This window comes from Narcine bancroftii, chromosome 1 (genome assembly GCF_036971445.1).
Source record: "Narcine bancroftii isolate sNarBan1 chromosome 1, sNarBan1.hap1, whole genome shotgun sequence".
NCBI lineage: Eukaryota > Metazoa > Chordata > Chondrichthyes > Torpediniformes > Narcinidae > Narcine > Narcine bancroftii.
In genome coordinates this window covers 139715638-139732594 of record NC_091469.1, presented here as the reverse complement: position 1 = coordinate 139732594, position 16957 = coordinate 139715638, and positions in this window count along the sequence as shown.

Below are 16957 nucleotides of genomic sequence, written 5' to 3'. Positions count from 1 at the left end.
ACGGTCTCAGTGCCTGTATTATGCTGGTGGGTGGCGCCGTACCTGGTGTACCCTCCCTTGGGGCGGAGGCAGAATACCAGAGGTTGGGTGCATTGTGTGTGTTCATTGGTGAGAAGGGTGTGCAGTGATTAGCAGTGGTCTCCAGGGCTCCTGAGGGAGTCAAGTCCCTGATGGAAATGGTGTCCTCATGTCTGTCCAGATATGCCACATAGGCATATTGGGGGTTGACATGGAGGAGGTGGACCCTTTTAACCAGTGGGTCAGACCTATGGTTCCCCACATTTCTCTTGGGCAGGATTGGCCATTGTGAGATCAGCCATACCGGTATTGTGGTCCCTGTCGCAGACTTCGTGGGGAAGGAATACTTGAGATCATGTGGTGTGGCATTAGTGGCAGTGCTCAGCTGGGACTTGATAGAGTGGAAGGCCTCTGAGAGAACCTCCTGCTAGTGGGAGACCAGGAGGCCCTTTGACTGCCAGGAGGACTGTCTTCCAGACCGTTGCATTCTCCCTCTCCGCTTGCCCGTTACCCTGGGGTTGTCACTGATGGTCCTGCTTGTGGCAATCTGTCTGTACTGGTGCAGCTCGTCCCTCATAAAGGAAGGCCCCCAGTCACTGTGGATTTAACTGAGGAAGCCAAATAGAGTGAAGAAGCTGTGAAGGTCCTTGATGACCGTGGCAGTGATCATGTCTTAGCAGGGAATGGCAAATGAAAAGCGGGAGTATTCGTCATTGATGTAATGTTACAATCGGTCAAGGGCAGAGGTCCTTTAAAGTCAATAATGAGTTGCTCAAAGGGGCAAGTCAGCCCTGTCTGGCTGGTAGAGTGCGACTTGCACACAGCACAGACCTGGCAGTTCTTTGTCATGGTCCTGATCTTGTCAATGGAGTACGGCAGGTTGCATGGTTTGATGAAGTGGAAGAACCTGGTAACTCCAGGGCGAGATTTTGCAGTCAGTCAATCTGAGCCCTGGCATGTCCCACAGGCCAGGGCATCTTGTAGCTTGTTTCCCCGGCCAGTACAGGTCATAGTTATAGGTGGATAATTCTATTTTTACCGCAGTATTTTATTATTTATGATTTTGACCTGCTGCTAATTGTTGAACATGAACGTGACAGAGCATTGATCAGTCAGCTGGGTGAATCTCTTACCGGCCAGGTAATGGCATCAGTGCCGCACTACCTCAACAATGGCTTGGGCTTCTTTTCAACTGATGAGTGTAGAATCTCACTGTCCTGCAGGGTGCGTGGAAAAAAATGCAACGGGCCTGCAAGCCTAATTAAGGGTGGCTGCCAGGGCGAAGTCTGACATGTCGCTTTCCACCTGAAAAGGGGTGGATTCATCCACAGCATGCATTGTGGCCTTGGCAATGTCAGACTTAATGCGGTCGAAGGCTGCGTGAGCCTCTTCTGCTAGGGGAAGGACATAGCTTTGATAAGGGGGTGGGCCTTGTCTTCATAATTGGGGACTCACTGAGCATAATAGGAGAAAAAAACCCAAGGCACCTCTTCAGGGCCCTGAGGTTGCGTGAGAGGGGAAGCTCCAGGAGTGGTCACATGCAGTCGGGGTGTGGACCAATGATGCCATTCTTCACGACACAGCCAAGGATGGCCAGGTGAATAATGTGGAACATATGCTTGGCCTTGTTGTACATCAGATTAAAGAGCTTGGACGTCTCAAGGTATCTCTGGAGATTGGCATCATGAACCTGCAGGTCATGGGTGCAGATGGTGACATTGTCAAGATACAGGAAATTTGCTGACAACTCGTTCCTTATCCAACCACATAGACAATCTCCCACTGGAAGACTGAGACACCGTTTGTGATGCCAAAGGGGACCCACAGGAAGTAGTAGAGGCAGCCGTCTATATACTGGTGGTCCTCTGGGCAGATGGGTAGCTGGTGATATGCCAACTTTAGGTCGATGGTCTAGAAGAGCCAATACTGGGCAAATTTTGTTGACCATGTCAGTGATACGCGGAAGGGGGTGTGCGTCCAGTTGAGTGTATCTATTGATGATCTGACTGTTGTTGATGACCATTCTATTCTTTTCCCCATTCCCACAGTACCACTACCTGTGCTCTGCAAGGGCTATTGCTGGCTCCAATAACCCATTCCCTAAGTAAGTGCTGTATCTCTGCCTGGATGAAGGCCCTGTCCCCGGCACTTTTAGTGGTGACGGCATCCCTTAGGGGTGAGGTTGGCAAATAGCAACGGAGGGGGGACTTTAAGTGTGGAGAACCAGCATGTCATGCATGGTGAGTGGTTAGGTCAGTGGTCGTGTATGGCTGTTGAATTCTTGGTACAAATTGTGAGGGGAGGATGGGGCCCATCAAATGTCAATGTCACGCTTTTAAGGTGACATTGAAAATCAAGCCCCAACAGCAGAGCAGTGCAAAGCTGTGACATTACCATCAGTCTAAAGTTGTCATATACAGTATCCCACATTATTGTCATCACAATACAGAAACTCCGAACATCCACCGTAAATGCCTTGGATGCCAGGGAGACCTTCTGGTTCACCGGCAGTACTGGGAGGGAGAGGCTCTGCACCGTGTCTGGATGTATAAAACTCTCTGTGCTCCTGCTATTGAACAAGCAACTTTTCATGTGGCCATTTATCTTGATGTCCATTATTGACCTGGTGAGTTGGTGTGGACTGTCCTGCTTGAGGGTGATGGAGGCTAGGATTCGGTTTGTTGCACATTGTTGCAGTAGAAGTTAGTGGTGTCCAAGATAGTGGCCCCCAGGAACCGAATGCAGTATTGTCAGATCTGGGACATGGCAGCCTTTGCGGCCCCATGTGCCACATGTGGCGCAACTTGGTCTTGAACGTGGCATTGTAGATGGTGGCCCCTGTGGATCGAACATGGCACTACTGGCCCCAGTGATGGCAGTGTTGCAGAGGACAGCCCCCACGATCTTCATGTAGTGCTGCTAGTGTGATGGATATATTATATTTTCTATTATGTATGAGTATGTTTTTGAAGAAGATAGATTGTGGGGTCATGAGATCAGAATCAAACACAAACACTTCACAAAACAGATCTCATTTAAAATGCAAGAACTTTGCTCAATCCAGACTGTCTGGGCCCGGTGCCTTTGTAAAGACAAAAAAACTGCTTTGCTAGAGCAAATAGAAGAACCCGAGCTCTAGACAAGTAGGTGTTGTTTGGAGTGATGCTGTGCATTAATGGATTATTGTTTTGAAAGCCACAGATGAACGGGCTCAGTAGTTTGGGTGCGGTGCCTCAATTTGTCTGGTTGTCATTTTCTGTTCTAAGAAGGTCATGTGGTTTTGCAAGGAGAGAGAGAGAGAGAGAGAGAGAGAGAGAGAGAGAGAGAGAGAGAGAACAGGTTTCTGCAGTTATGACAAGCTAGCAGCTTGTTGAAACCTCATTTTCAAGATGGGTTGTGAGTTCTGAGTTCAGCCTGTTGAAATCCCTTGCGGTCCATACAAGAGGAAATGGCTGGCTAGAGTGTTTCACCTGAAATAAAGGAAACAAAATGAACTCTGTGGTGACCTGCTGAAGAAGAGGTTATCATTTGGAAAACCCTGATGGAGCAAGTTTCTTCAGCAAGTCACTGAAATAGCTGATCAGTTTGAGTGTGTCCAATGAGCAATGTATCTCTCTCTGAAATGAACCAGAACTTTCCTGAGTGGTAACCAATTACCTTTAAGCACCAGAGCTTGGTGAAAAATCATAAATGTTAAATTCTGTGCACAGTATAAGAATTGCCTGATACAGATAAACTTGGAGGAGTGAAAAGTGAGATTGGACTGTGAATCAAAGAACATTTTCTGAACTTACACACACATTACTTACACATGTGCTTAGAATTAGAAGAGGGTTAAGTTGATAGTAATAAGTTAAAGTTTGATCCTGTTTTTATGTTTAAAGAAAATTAAAAGTAACGTTTTTAAGTAACCATTTGACTTCGTGAATTTCATTTGCTGCTGCGTTTTGGGGTCCTTTGGGCCCATAACATTCAGAATGGGTTTGGACTTACACACTTTGGCATAGAGCCCCTTCTATCCTTCACTGAGCAGTGTTTCCTCTGATGCTCAACCGGGCTGTAGAAATAGCACTTTGGGGGTTCCCAGAACACTGCAGCTGCGGGTGGGTCATTACACGAGTAGGTTGAAATCGTCAGGGGAGTTTTACGGAGCACTGCTGCTGTAGTCTGGTTATTAGTGGAGCAGAGATGTGGTGATGCGTCCCAGGATGGCTGTGAACAGGGTGACCATGAGGTGACCATGTTATCGGTTGAGTAGGCTTCCATGTCCTGGAGAGCCACCTCCAGCATACCTGCCAACTCAACTAGTCTCTACAGACAGAGTTCCACTTGCTCCAAAAGTCTCTTTTGTATGTAATTCGATCTGATCACCATGACGTAGGCATTCACATCAGGTCCACGGCGGACACAGCTTTGAATACACAACCCCTGCCGAATGTTTGCAGGGCCCGGAGATATTCGGCATTTGTCTCACCAGATTGTTGCTTTCTGGTCATTAGAAGGTGTCTAGCATAGACAACGTTGATCTTACACAGGTATTGTCCTTTGAGAGTGTCTATGGCCTCTTGGTACTTTGTGGTATCGCTGATCAGGGAGTACACCAGGGTGCCAGCTCGGGAGTGCAATACTTATAACCATATAACAATTATAGTACAGAAACCGGCCATCCTGATTTAAGTGATCTCCTCTCATCCCATTACCTTCTCCCTGCCCATAACCCTCCAATCCCCTCACATCTGTGCACTTATCCAACCTTTTCTTAAATGACAAAATTGACCTTGCTGCAACCATCTCTTCTGGAGGGTCATTCCACTCAGCCACCACTCTCTGAGTGAAGAAGCTCCCTCTCATATTACTTCTAAACTTTTGTCTTCTAACCCTTAACTCATGACCTCTCATTCCAATCTCACCTACCCTCCAGGGAAGAGCCTATTCACATCTACTCCATCTATCCCCCTTATAATTTTAAATCTCTATAAAATCTCCCCTCAACCTTCTACACTCCAATGAATAAAGACCCAGTCTACTCAGTCTTTCTTTGTATTCTGGATACTGCAATCCAGGCAACATTTTAGTAAATTTTCTCTGCACCCTCTCTACTTTATTGATATCCCTCCTATAATTTGGGGACCATAACTGCACACGCATTCAAAATTTGGCCTCACCAATGCCTTGAATAGTCTCAACATCACCTCCAAGCTCTTATATTCTATGCTTTGATTTATAAAGGCCAGCATACCAAAAGCATTCTTCACCTCCCTATCCACGAGATTCTACTTCAAAGAATGATGAACCGTTATTCCAAGACCTCTCTGTTCCTCTGAATTCCTCAATGCCCTCCCCTTCATTGCATATATAGTTTTGATTATTCTTCCCAAAATAAAGCACTTCATACATCAGTATTAAACTCCATCTGCCATCACTCAGCCCACTCTTCTAAGCTGTCCAAATCCCTCTGCAGTCTCTGAAAACCATCTTCATCTACTACTCCCCCTTTATTTGTATTGTCCATATATTTACTATCCCAATTTACCACACCATTATCCAAATCATTAATGTAAATGACAAACAACAAGGGACCCAACACTGATCTATGAGGTACACTGCTCGCCACCAGCCTCCGTCCTGACAGTCAGTTATCCACCATCTACCTTCTAGCCACCGTTGAACCCATCTGACTCTCTAAACATTAATACCTAGCGCCAGAACCTTCCTTACCAACCTTCCATGTAGAACCTTATCGAAGGCCTTACTGAAATCCATATAGACAACATCTACTGCTCCACCCTCATCAACCTTCCTAGTCACCTCCTCAAAAAATTCAACAATATTTGTCAAACATGACCTTCCCCTCACAAACCTATGTTGGCTGTCCCTGATCAATCCCTGCCGCTCTAGATACTTATACATATTATCTCTAAGAATACTTTTCATTATTTTACTGACCATCAACGTCAAACCTACTGGCCTATAATTGCTGGGCCTACGCCTGAGACCATTTTAAACAGGGTAATCACGTTTGCGATACACCAGTCCTGCAGTTTGTCGGTCTCTAATCGCACAATGAGAGAGGAGACCTTCAGGAATACCTCAAGACAGCGTAGCCAGGGTTCAAAGCTGGTAGATGCCTCAGGCGATTGAGGGTCGATTTCCAGTTTTTCTCGTTTGAGGATCTGTTCCATTGTAGAAAACTTCAAGTGAATTAAATTAATGCACTATCAATCACTCATGAGAGTATGGAGGAGAAACCAATAGGCTTTAATTCACATGAGAACATAGCACATCCTTACTGAGTTGCAGGGGCTGTGGAACAGCCTATGGGGAGGGACAACAGGTATAAGCAGCCAATAGGCATGGTTGACCAGATAATTATGCATTAAAATTAATTCTGATTCTGATTCTTATTCTTTTTCAATCCGAGGTGAGGTGATACAAGAACTGGGGGATATGGGTTAAGGGTGAAAGGTGAAATATGTAAGTGGTATATTATGAAGATCCAGCTGCGCTGGATGGGTCACGTCTCCAGAATGGAGGACCATCGCCTTCCCAAGATCGTGTTATATGGCGAGCTCTCCACTGGCCACCGTGACAGAGGTGCACCAAAGAAAAGGTACAAGGACTGCCTAAAGAAATCTCTTGGTGCCTGCCACATTGACCACCGCCAGTGGGCTGATAACGCCTCAAACCGTGCATCTTGGCGCCTCACAGTTTGGCGGGCAGCAACCTCCTTTGAAGAAGACCGCAGAGCCCACCTCACTGACAAAAGGCAAAGGAGGAAAAACCCAACACCCAACCCCAACCAACCAATTTTCCCTTGCAACCGCTGCAATCGTGTCTGCCTGTCCCGCATCGGACTTGTCAGCCACAAACGAGCCTGCAGCTGACGTGGACTTTTTTAACCCCTCCATAAATCTTCGTCCGCGAAGCCAAGCCAAAGATATTGGGGGAAATTCTTCACCATGTATCTAAATGTTTGGAATGAGCTGCCAACAGAAGTGATGAATGCAGTTTCGATTTTCACATTTTAAAGGAGATATATCGACTACAGTTCAGCATTTAACACATCATCCCATCAAGAGTGATCAGCAAATTGCCAGACCTGGGACTTAACATGCAACCATGTAATTGAATCCTTGATTTCCTCACCTTCAGGTCACAATCAGTGAGGAGTGGCAAGAACATCTCCATCATTAAGTCTGACTGTAAGAGGCGCTTGAGCAATTTCTGCCAGTGGCAAATCCATCTGCCTTGCAGCATGCAAAAAATATATTTCATGTCATATGACCCTGTTTTATTACTATGATAATAAATTGAATCTTAAATATTGAGTACCAGAGCACCACAGGGCTATATTCTTAGCCCCCTGCACTATTCATTTTACACCTATCACTGTGCTTCTCACTTCGACAACAACGCCATCTACAAATTCACTGACAATGCCATGGTATTGGGAGGTATAAAAATGGATGATTAGTCAGCATACAGTAAAGAGATTGAAAACTTGGCTAAATGGTTCACCAATAATATCCCTGCACTCAATTTCATCAAAACCAAGGAGTTGACTGTTGACTCCAGGAAGAGAAAGCCAGATGTGGGGGATCAGAGGTGCAGAGGTGGAGCAATTTAAGTTTGTGGGAGTCATTATTTCGAGGATCTTTCCTGGACCCAATACACTTTGTGAAGAAAGCAAGTCAGTGCCTTTACTTACTCATGAGTTTGCGGAGGTTTAGTATGACCTCGGAAGCCCTGGCAAATTTCTACAGATGTGTGGTGGAAATTGCTTCATCACGGTCTGTTATGGGGACACCAATACCCTTGAGTGTAAAGACCTGCCAGAGATAGTAGACTCAGCCCAGGTCATCACAGGGGACTCCCTTCCCACCATCGAGAACATCTATGGCGAGCAATAGCAATTATCAAGGATCCACACCACCCAGCACATGCTCTGTTCTCACTACTGCCATCAGGAAAAAGGTATCGGCGCCACAAGACTCACACCACCAGGTTCAGGAAGACCTGCTACCCCTCCACCATCAGACTCGTTAACAACAAACTCAATCAGCGACTCATTTAATGACTTACTTTTGCACTTTATTGATTTTTTTTTCTCCTCTTCTATTGCACAGTCAGCTGTTTACATTGGTTTATTTGTTTCCATGTGTGCATTTCATACAGCTTTTTTGTTGCACTACCAATAAGTGGTCATTCTGCCTGGTCTTCAAGAAAAAGAATCTCAGGGTTGGGCATGTATGCATTCTAACAATAAATCTTAAATCTAATCTAAATTTAATATGGATGGGAGGGTTATGACAGGCTCTGGTTCGGGTGCAGGCCAACAGGATTAGGTGGAATAAATTGTTCTGCTCTAAGTAGATGGTCGGGGGGGGGGTAAATTTCTGTGCTGTGATGTTCTTTGGTTCTAACTGAGGTAGAACAGCATCTAATATTATTCTCTCTGTCACTGAAGTTCAGCAGTATGACATTGTCCTTTCTGTCACTGAGATGTGACAGCAGGGCACGATCTTCTCTGTAGCTGTGGTAGGGACAACACAATTTTTAAAAAAAATTCTATCAATCATTATATTATTGGTGAATACAATCAATTAAAAAAAAAATTAGACATACAGCATGGTAACGAGCCATTTCGGCCCACAAGTCCATGGCGCCCAATGCACACCCAATTAACCTACACCCCCCCCAATCCTTTACGAATGGAGGAAAGTGGAGCCTCCGGGGAAAACCCATGCAGACACAGGGAGAACATACAAAAACCTCATCGACAGCATGGGATTTGAACCCTGGTCCAAATCGCTGGCACTGTAAAGGCATTGCTCTAACCACTATGTTAACCATGCCACAATGGCCATCTCAACCATCAATGCACCAACAGGAACTTAATAGCACCGATGTTGTGGGATCTGGGGTCCAAGACTATTTCTCCCTGAACGTAAGCAGAAAGGTAATTAAGGCATATAGCATGCATTTCTTTATTCGTTAGGGCATTGAGACCAAGAGTTAAGGATGTAATGTAGCTATTTAGAAATTAATCCAGGCCGCACTCAGAGTATTGCATGCAATTCTGGTGGCCCCGTGACAGGAAGGATGTGGAGACTTTGGAATGGGTACAGAAGGTAGTTATGACAATGCTGGTGGAGGTGTGAGCTGCAAGAAGACGTTGGACAAATGTGGGTGGTTATTTCTGGAGCATCAGAGGCTGAGCAGAGACCCAATAAAACCAGGTCAAATTATGAGAGGCATAGATAGGATAGACCATCTGAATTTCTTTTACAGGGTAATGGTGTCAACACGTATTTAAGGTGAGTGGAGGAATATTAAAAGGACTTGTGTGGGACAGGTTTTTTTTTACACACAGAGAGTAGTGGGTGTCTGGGCTGTGAGGGATGGTAGTGGATGCAGATACGATGGTGGCATATGAGGCTTCCATATAGGGACGTGAATATGGAGGGAATGGAAGTCTACGAATCACGTGCAGGCAACAGTGTTTTAGATTAATTTGGCATCATGTTTGGTGCAAATATTGTGGGGCAAAGGGCTTGTTCCCATCCTGTACTGTTCTGGGTTTAAATTCCAAACATTCTCTTTCAAATCTTCAATGCTGTGGATGTTTCTACTGAAACAAGGAATCTGTGAATTATTTCAGAGCAGTACTTTTCAAACTTTTTTCTTCCCACTCACATACCACTGATGCCATTGGTGCTCTGTGATTAATAAGAGATTGCTTAAGGTGGTATGTGAGTGGGAAGAAAAAGTTTGAAAGCCACTGTTTTAATCGTACCTCATTGACTCGTTATGTGCACAGTTTCATAACTCCAAAGGAAATGGGCCAATGACAATTTTTCTCAAGTGAAATATTTCAGTAATAAGTGGGTTTAGCACAGTGGTTCTCAACCTTCTCTTCCCACTGACATACCATCTTAAGCAATCCCTTACTAATCACAGAGCACTGATAACATAGGGATTACTTAAAATGGGATGTGAATGGAAAGAAAAAGTTTGAAAACCACTGTTGTAGAGGATGCTGCACAGTGACCAGGTTCTCACTGTGGTGGCAGTGTGTGACACTCTCCAACAGACTCTTGCTGTGACTACCAAACTATAGGGACGTGTTAAACTCAATTAAAAATATTTAAACAAAGAAAAGAAATGTGCCCGTCACTTATGGTGTTTGTTGGCAGAGGTGTGCATCTTTTGTTGGATTGAAGATGTTCCATTTGCTGTTGGCTCCATTGCACCCATTTATCACACACCTCTCTGTTCAGCAGAGGACGAACCTCTACAAAATAGTATCCTCACTGCAACATGTAACTGAGATGGAATATAGAACAATATTATCCCCTCTGCATATTTTGTTCTCACAGAAAACAATCTTTCTTTCTCTCTGCCTTGTCTCCCTATCACTTCACATCTCCTTTCTTTGCTCTACCCCCCCCCCACTTGTATCCAGCCATCACTCACTAGCCTTTGCTCATCCCCCTTTCCTTCCACCCCTCCCCCCTCCCCCACCCTTGTCCAGGCTGTGCCAGATCTTCAACACACCTGAGAAAGGGCTCAGGGTCAAAACTTTGACCGTCTTCTGCTTTCCATGAATGCTGCATGACCTGCTGAGTTTTCCCTGCACCTTTGTCAGCAGTATTTTATCCCTTGTTCACAACATTGAAAGGATGCCATGAGGTTTTCTATGAAAAAGCAGTATCTGATTCTGGTGATATCTTTCCTCCAATGTATGTAGTTATAATTGTTGGTTGTATGAGCTGGCCCACTCATGGATGACTCATACCCTATGACTCCTCTCCCGTGGTCCTGGGCCATAAAGGTCGAGCCACCTTTCCCTTGCTGCCATTCCTATCCTGGGATCTGGGCCAGCAAGGTCTTTCTGTGTATTAAAGCCTATTGTTTCCTCAGCTTGTTTCTGTGGTTACTGGCAGTGCCCTACACTGATAAAACCAGAGGGGCATCCTTTAAGAGCTCAAATGAAGTGAATAGGATGTAACTGCAGGAAAGCAATTCAGAATGAACAGAGGCTGACAAGTTTCAATATTTTCCATGCATTCAATGGCAGTCAGTACTAAATGATCTCTAATAATTAAAAGATAAAAAGCATCTTGTTGGTCCACTGAATTTTCACAAGCTGTTAGAGGAAATATTGCAGAATGATTGAGTTCTTGCAAACAATCGAAGACTAGTACTTCTGTTAACTTGTATTGACCCATTATCTCACCATCAAAAGAAGCAAGGAGAAAATCTGTCCACTCCTGCCAATAGCTTCAACTGTTATCTCATGAAACATGCAAATCTTACCCGAACAGGAGTGCAACAGATTGGCGAGCAATTTGTTTTCTGAGGGCAAGGAAAAAATCGGTTTGAAAGCTGGTGTTTCGATGAGGGGGGATACAAGATAAATACAGACAAAGAAGCTGATTCATCCTGCTTTTAATCACCTAGTAAAGCGTAATTATTTCCACTATTGTTCAATCTATAAGTGTTTGTAGATGGTTTTGAACAGCTTGCCAGTATTATTCTGCATGGATTGAACTTGCAGGCATTAATATTCCAAGATTCCTTAGTTTAATGTCATAAAATAGTACACAACATGTAATATTACACAAAATTGCCTTCTGCCTGATGCAACAGACAGTTACTATTAGTGTCGTCTAGCACCCCTTAAGAGAAAGGGAAAAGGGAGTCCTTTCAGCGTCACTGTGTGTCTGTGGATTTGCAGCTGCACGAACTCCTGTTCATAATGACAGAGGAACTTAATATATAGGAGAAAGACTAGGCCTTCATGGTTGATCTGACAATAGGTTCATTTATACCTTCCTGCCTTTTCCCCATATCCCTTAATTCCCTTACTATATAAAAACCTATCCAACACTTGTCTTAAATATATTTACTGAGGTAGTCTTCACTGCTTCAATGGGCAGTGAATTCCACAGATTTACCACCCTCTGTGAAAAGACAATTCCTCCTTCTTTCCATCATAAATCTATTGCCCTGAATTTTAAGGAGATGCCCACTAGTTCTGGTCTCCCCTACCAAAGGAAACAACTTACCCTAACTCTATCATATCTACGCCTTTCATTATTTTATATGTTTCTAAGATCCTCTCTTATTCTCTAAATTCCAGTGAGTACAATCGCAGATGACCCAATCTCTCCTCACAGGTTTACCCCTTCATCTCTAGAATCAACCTGGTGAACCTCCTCGGCCCTGCCTCCAAAGGCAGCACACCCTTCTTCAAGTAAGGAGACCAGAACTGGAAGTTTCTCCGCATGTGACCTCGCCAGTACCTTGCACAGTTGCAGCTTAACCTCCCTGCTCTTAAATTCCATCACTCCATCAGTGAAGGCCAACATTCTATTTTCATTCTTGATAGCCTGCTGCACCTGCAAACCAACCTTTTGTGATTCAAGCATAACAATTCCCAAGTCCTTCTGCACACCAGCATGATATAATCGCTTGCCATTTAAATAGTATTCTGTTCTTCCATTTCTCCTTCCAAAATAGATAGCCTCGCATTTACCGAACATTGTCCTCGATCTGACAGACCCTTGCCCACTCACTTAACCTATCTATATCTCCTTCCAGACTCAGTATCCTCTGCACAATTTGCTTTTCCACTCAATTTAGTGTGATCAGGAAATATGGATACACTACACAATCAAAGTATTGAGTATAGGAATTGGGATACTATGTTGAAGTTATTTAAGAAACTGGTGAGGCCAATTTTGGAATATTGTGTACAGTTCTGGACACCTAACCACAGGAAGGATTTCAATAAGATTGAAAGAGTGTAGAGAAGTTTACTAAAAAGTTTCTGGTTCTTCAGTAGTTGAGTTACAGGGAAAGATTAAATAGGTTAAGATTTTATTCCTTGGAGCTAAGTAGAAGAATGAGGGGAGATTTGATAGAGGTTTACAAGATTTTGAGAGGTATAGACAGAAAGGATGCAAATAGGCATTTTTCCACCTAGATTGGGGGAGATAAATATGAGAGGCCATAGTTTTAAGCTGAAAGGGGAAATATTTAGGGGGAACATTGGGGGAAATTCTTCACTCAGAGGGTGGTGGGAGCGTGGAATGAGCAGCCATTTGATGTGGTGAATCCAAGAATGGGAGAGGTCTGGAGGTTTATAGAATGGGAGTAGGTCAATGGGACTAGGGAGATGAGGGTTGGCACAGACTAGATGGGCTAAAATGGCCTGTTTTCTGTGCTGTAGCATTCAATGGTTCTCTGCCCCACTATTTCATCTTTAATGATATCTTCAAACATTTTCCCAACTACAGATGTTAAATGAACTGGCCTATAGTTCCCGACCTTTTTCCGACATCCTTTTGTGTATAGTGGGATGACTTTCACAAATCCACCAAGACCTGCCTAGAATACAGAGAATTTTGCTAATTTGCTCAACTATAACTTCTTCCATTTCTTTTAGTACCCTGGGAAGCATTTCTTCAGGACCAGGGTATGTCTATATCTTTAGACTCTCTTCTGGGTACTGTCTCTCTAGTGATAGTTAATACATTCAGATCCTCACCTCCCATCACATCCATAACATCTGTCTTTGGCATGTTTGACCTGTCCTCCACAGTGAAGGCTGACACAAAATAGTTATTCTAGGCCTCAGCCACTTCCTCACTACTTGTGCTTTTTTTTTGCTCATAGTCCACCTTCCCTCTCCCTATTGCTCATGCAGTGGTTCTTTGTTGCTTCTTAAAGTTTTCCCAATCTTCTAGCTTCCCACTGCTCTTTGCAAGTTTGCATGAGCTTTTAGTTTGATGCTTTCCTTTATTTCCTTAATTATCCAGGGCTCATTGTCCCTGCCCTCTCTGGCCTTACTTTTAACTGGAATATACTTTTGTTGAGCACCATGAAGAATCCGTTTTTAAGTCTTCCACTGTTCTTCATCATCCCTCCATATACCTGTGTCCCCATTCTACCCTGGAGAACCCCTCCCTCATCCCCTTGTAGTTTCTTTTGTTTAGGCAAAACACTCTTGTTTTAGACAGAACTATTATACCCTCCAGATATAAGAAAAGCTCAGTCATACTGTGATCATTCTTTTCAAGAGGACCCCTAACTACAAGATCATGAATTTTACCTGATTTGATGCAAGATAACATGATCCCTTGCAGGTTCTGTAACATGATGTTCAAGAAAGCCATCATGTATACATTTTATGAAGTCCTTCTCAAAATTGCATTGACCATTTTGATTCACCCAGTCAATATTCATGTTAAAGCCCCCACAATTACTGCTGTTCCATCTTAACATCTTTACTTTGAATGAGTAACAGGGGAACTCATTCCCAATGCAATCTGTCAAGCCACCTATTATTAAAGTCTCTTTGGCTTGGCTTCGCGGATGAAAATTTATGGAGGGGTAAATGTCCATGTCAGCTGCAGGCTCGTTTGTGGCTGACAAGTCCGATGCGGGACAGGTAGACACGGTTGCAGTGGTTGCAGGGGAAAATTGGTTGGTTGGGGTTGGGTGTTGGGTTTTTCCACCTTTGTCTTTTGTCAGTGAGGTGGGCTCTGCGGTCTTCTTCAAAGGAGGTTGCTGCCCGCCGAACTGTGAGGCGCCAAGATGCATGGTTTGAGGCAATATCAGCCCACTGGCGGTGGTCAATGTGGCAGGCACCAAGAGATTTCTTTAGGCAGTCCTTGTACCTCTTCTTTGGTGCACCTCTGTCACGGTGGCCAGTGGAGAGCTCGCCGTATAACACGATCTTGGAAAGGCGATGGTCCTCCATTCTGGAGACGTGACATACCCAGCACAGTTGGATCTTCAGCAGCGTGGATTCGATGCTGTCGGCCTCTGCCATCTCGAGTACTTCGATGTTAGGGATGAAGTCACTCCAATGAATGTTGAGGATGGAGCGGAAACAATGCTGGTGGAAGTGTTCTAGGAGCTTTAGTTGATGCCGGTAGAGGACCCATGATTCGGAGCCAAACAGGTGTGTGGGTATGACAACGGCTCTGTATACACTTATTTTTGTGAGGTTTTTCAGTTGGTTGTTTTTCCAGACTCTTTTGTGTAGTCTTCCAAAGGCGCTATTTGCCTTGGCGAGTCTGTTGTCTATCTCATTGTCGATCCTTGCATCCGATGAAATGGTGCAGCCGAGATAGGTAAACTGGTTGACCGTTTTGAGTTTTGTGTCCCCGATGGAGATGTGGGGAGGCTGGTAGTCATGGTGGGGAGCTGACTGATGGAGGAGCTCAGTTTTCTTCAGGCTCACTTCCAGGCCAAAACTTTTGGCAGTTTCCGCAAAACAGGACGCCAAGCGCTGAAGAGCTGGCTCTGAATGGGCAACTAAAGCGGCATCGTTGCAAAGAGTAGTTCACGGACAAGTTGCTCTTGTGTTTTGCGGGGCATTCGAGGCACTCTAGTATTTGCCAAAGCCCTTTCCTGCTCACGGTGTCGAAGGCTTTGGTGAGGTCAACAAAGGTGATGTAGAGTCCTTTGTTTTGTTCTCTGCACTTTTCTTGGAGCTGTCTGAGGGCAAAGACCATGTCAGTAGTTCCTCTGTTTGCGCGAAAGCCGCACTGTGATTCTGGGAGAACATTCTCGGCGACACTAGGTATTATTCTATTTAGGAGAATCCTAGCGAAGATTTTGCCTGCAATGGAGAGCAGCGTGATTCCCCTGTAGTTTGAGCAGTCTGATATCTCACTTTTGTTTTTATACAGGGTGATGATGATGGCATCACGAAGGTAGTGAGGCAACTTTCCTTTGGTCGCAGCAGAGCTTGAAACACACATGCAGTTTGGCACGCAGAGTTTTGCCGCCAGCCTTCCAGACCTCTGGGGGGGTTTCATCCATACCTGCTGCTTTGCCACTTTTCAGTTGTTCAATTGCCTTGTATGTCTCTTCCTGGGTGAAGACCTCATCCAGCTCTAGCCTTAGGGGCTGTTAAGGGAGCTGGAACAGGGCAGATTCTTGGACTGAGCGGTTGGCACTGAAAAGAGATTGGAAGTGTTCTGACCATCAGTTGAGGATGGAGATCTTGTCGCTGAGGAGGACTTTGCCGTCTGAGCTGCGCAGCAGGCTTTGGACTTGGGGTGAGGGGCCGTACACAGCCTTTAGAGCCTTGTAAAAACCCCTTAAGTCGCCAATGTCCGCGCTGAGCTGGGTTCATTTGGCGAGGCTAGTCCACCACTCATTTTGGATAATCCGCCCTGCTCCAGCTCCCTCAACAGCCCCTAAGGCTAGAGCTGGATGAGGTCCTCACCCGGGAAGAGACATACAGGGCAATTGAACAACTGAAAAGTAGCAAAACAGCAGGTATGGTTGGAATCCCCCCAGAGGTCTGGAAGGCTGGCGGCAAAACTCTGCATGCCAAACTGCATGAGTTTTTCAAGCTCTGCTGGGTCTAAGGAAAGCTGCCTCAGGACCTTCGTGATGCCATCATCATCACCCTGTACAAAAACAAAGGTGAGAAGTCAGACTGCTCAAACTACAGGGGAATCATGCTGCTCTCCATTGCAGGCAAAATCTTCGCTAGGATTCTCCTAAATAGAATAATACCTAGTGTGTTCAAGAATGTTCTCCCAGAATCACAGTGCGGCTTCCGCGCAAACAGAGGAACTACTGATATGGTCTTTGCCCTCAGACAGCTCCAAGAAAAGTGCAGAGAACAAAACAAAGGACTCTACTTCACCTTTGTTGTCCTCACCAAAGCCTTCGACACCGTGAGCAGGAAAGGGCTTTGGCAAATACTAGAGCGCCTCGCATGCCCCCCAAAGTTCCTCAACATGGTTATCCGCCTGCACGAAAACCAACAAGGTCGGGTCAGATACAGCAATGAGCTCTCTGAACTCTTCTCCATTAACAATGGCGTGAAGCATGCTGCGTTCTCGCACCAGCCCTCTTTTCAATCTTCTTCAGCATGATGCTGAACCAAGCCATGAAAGACCTCAAC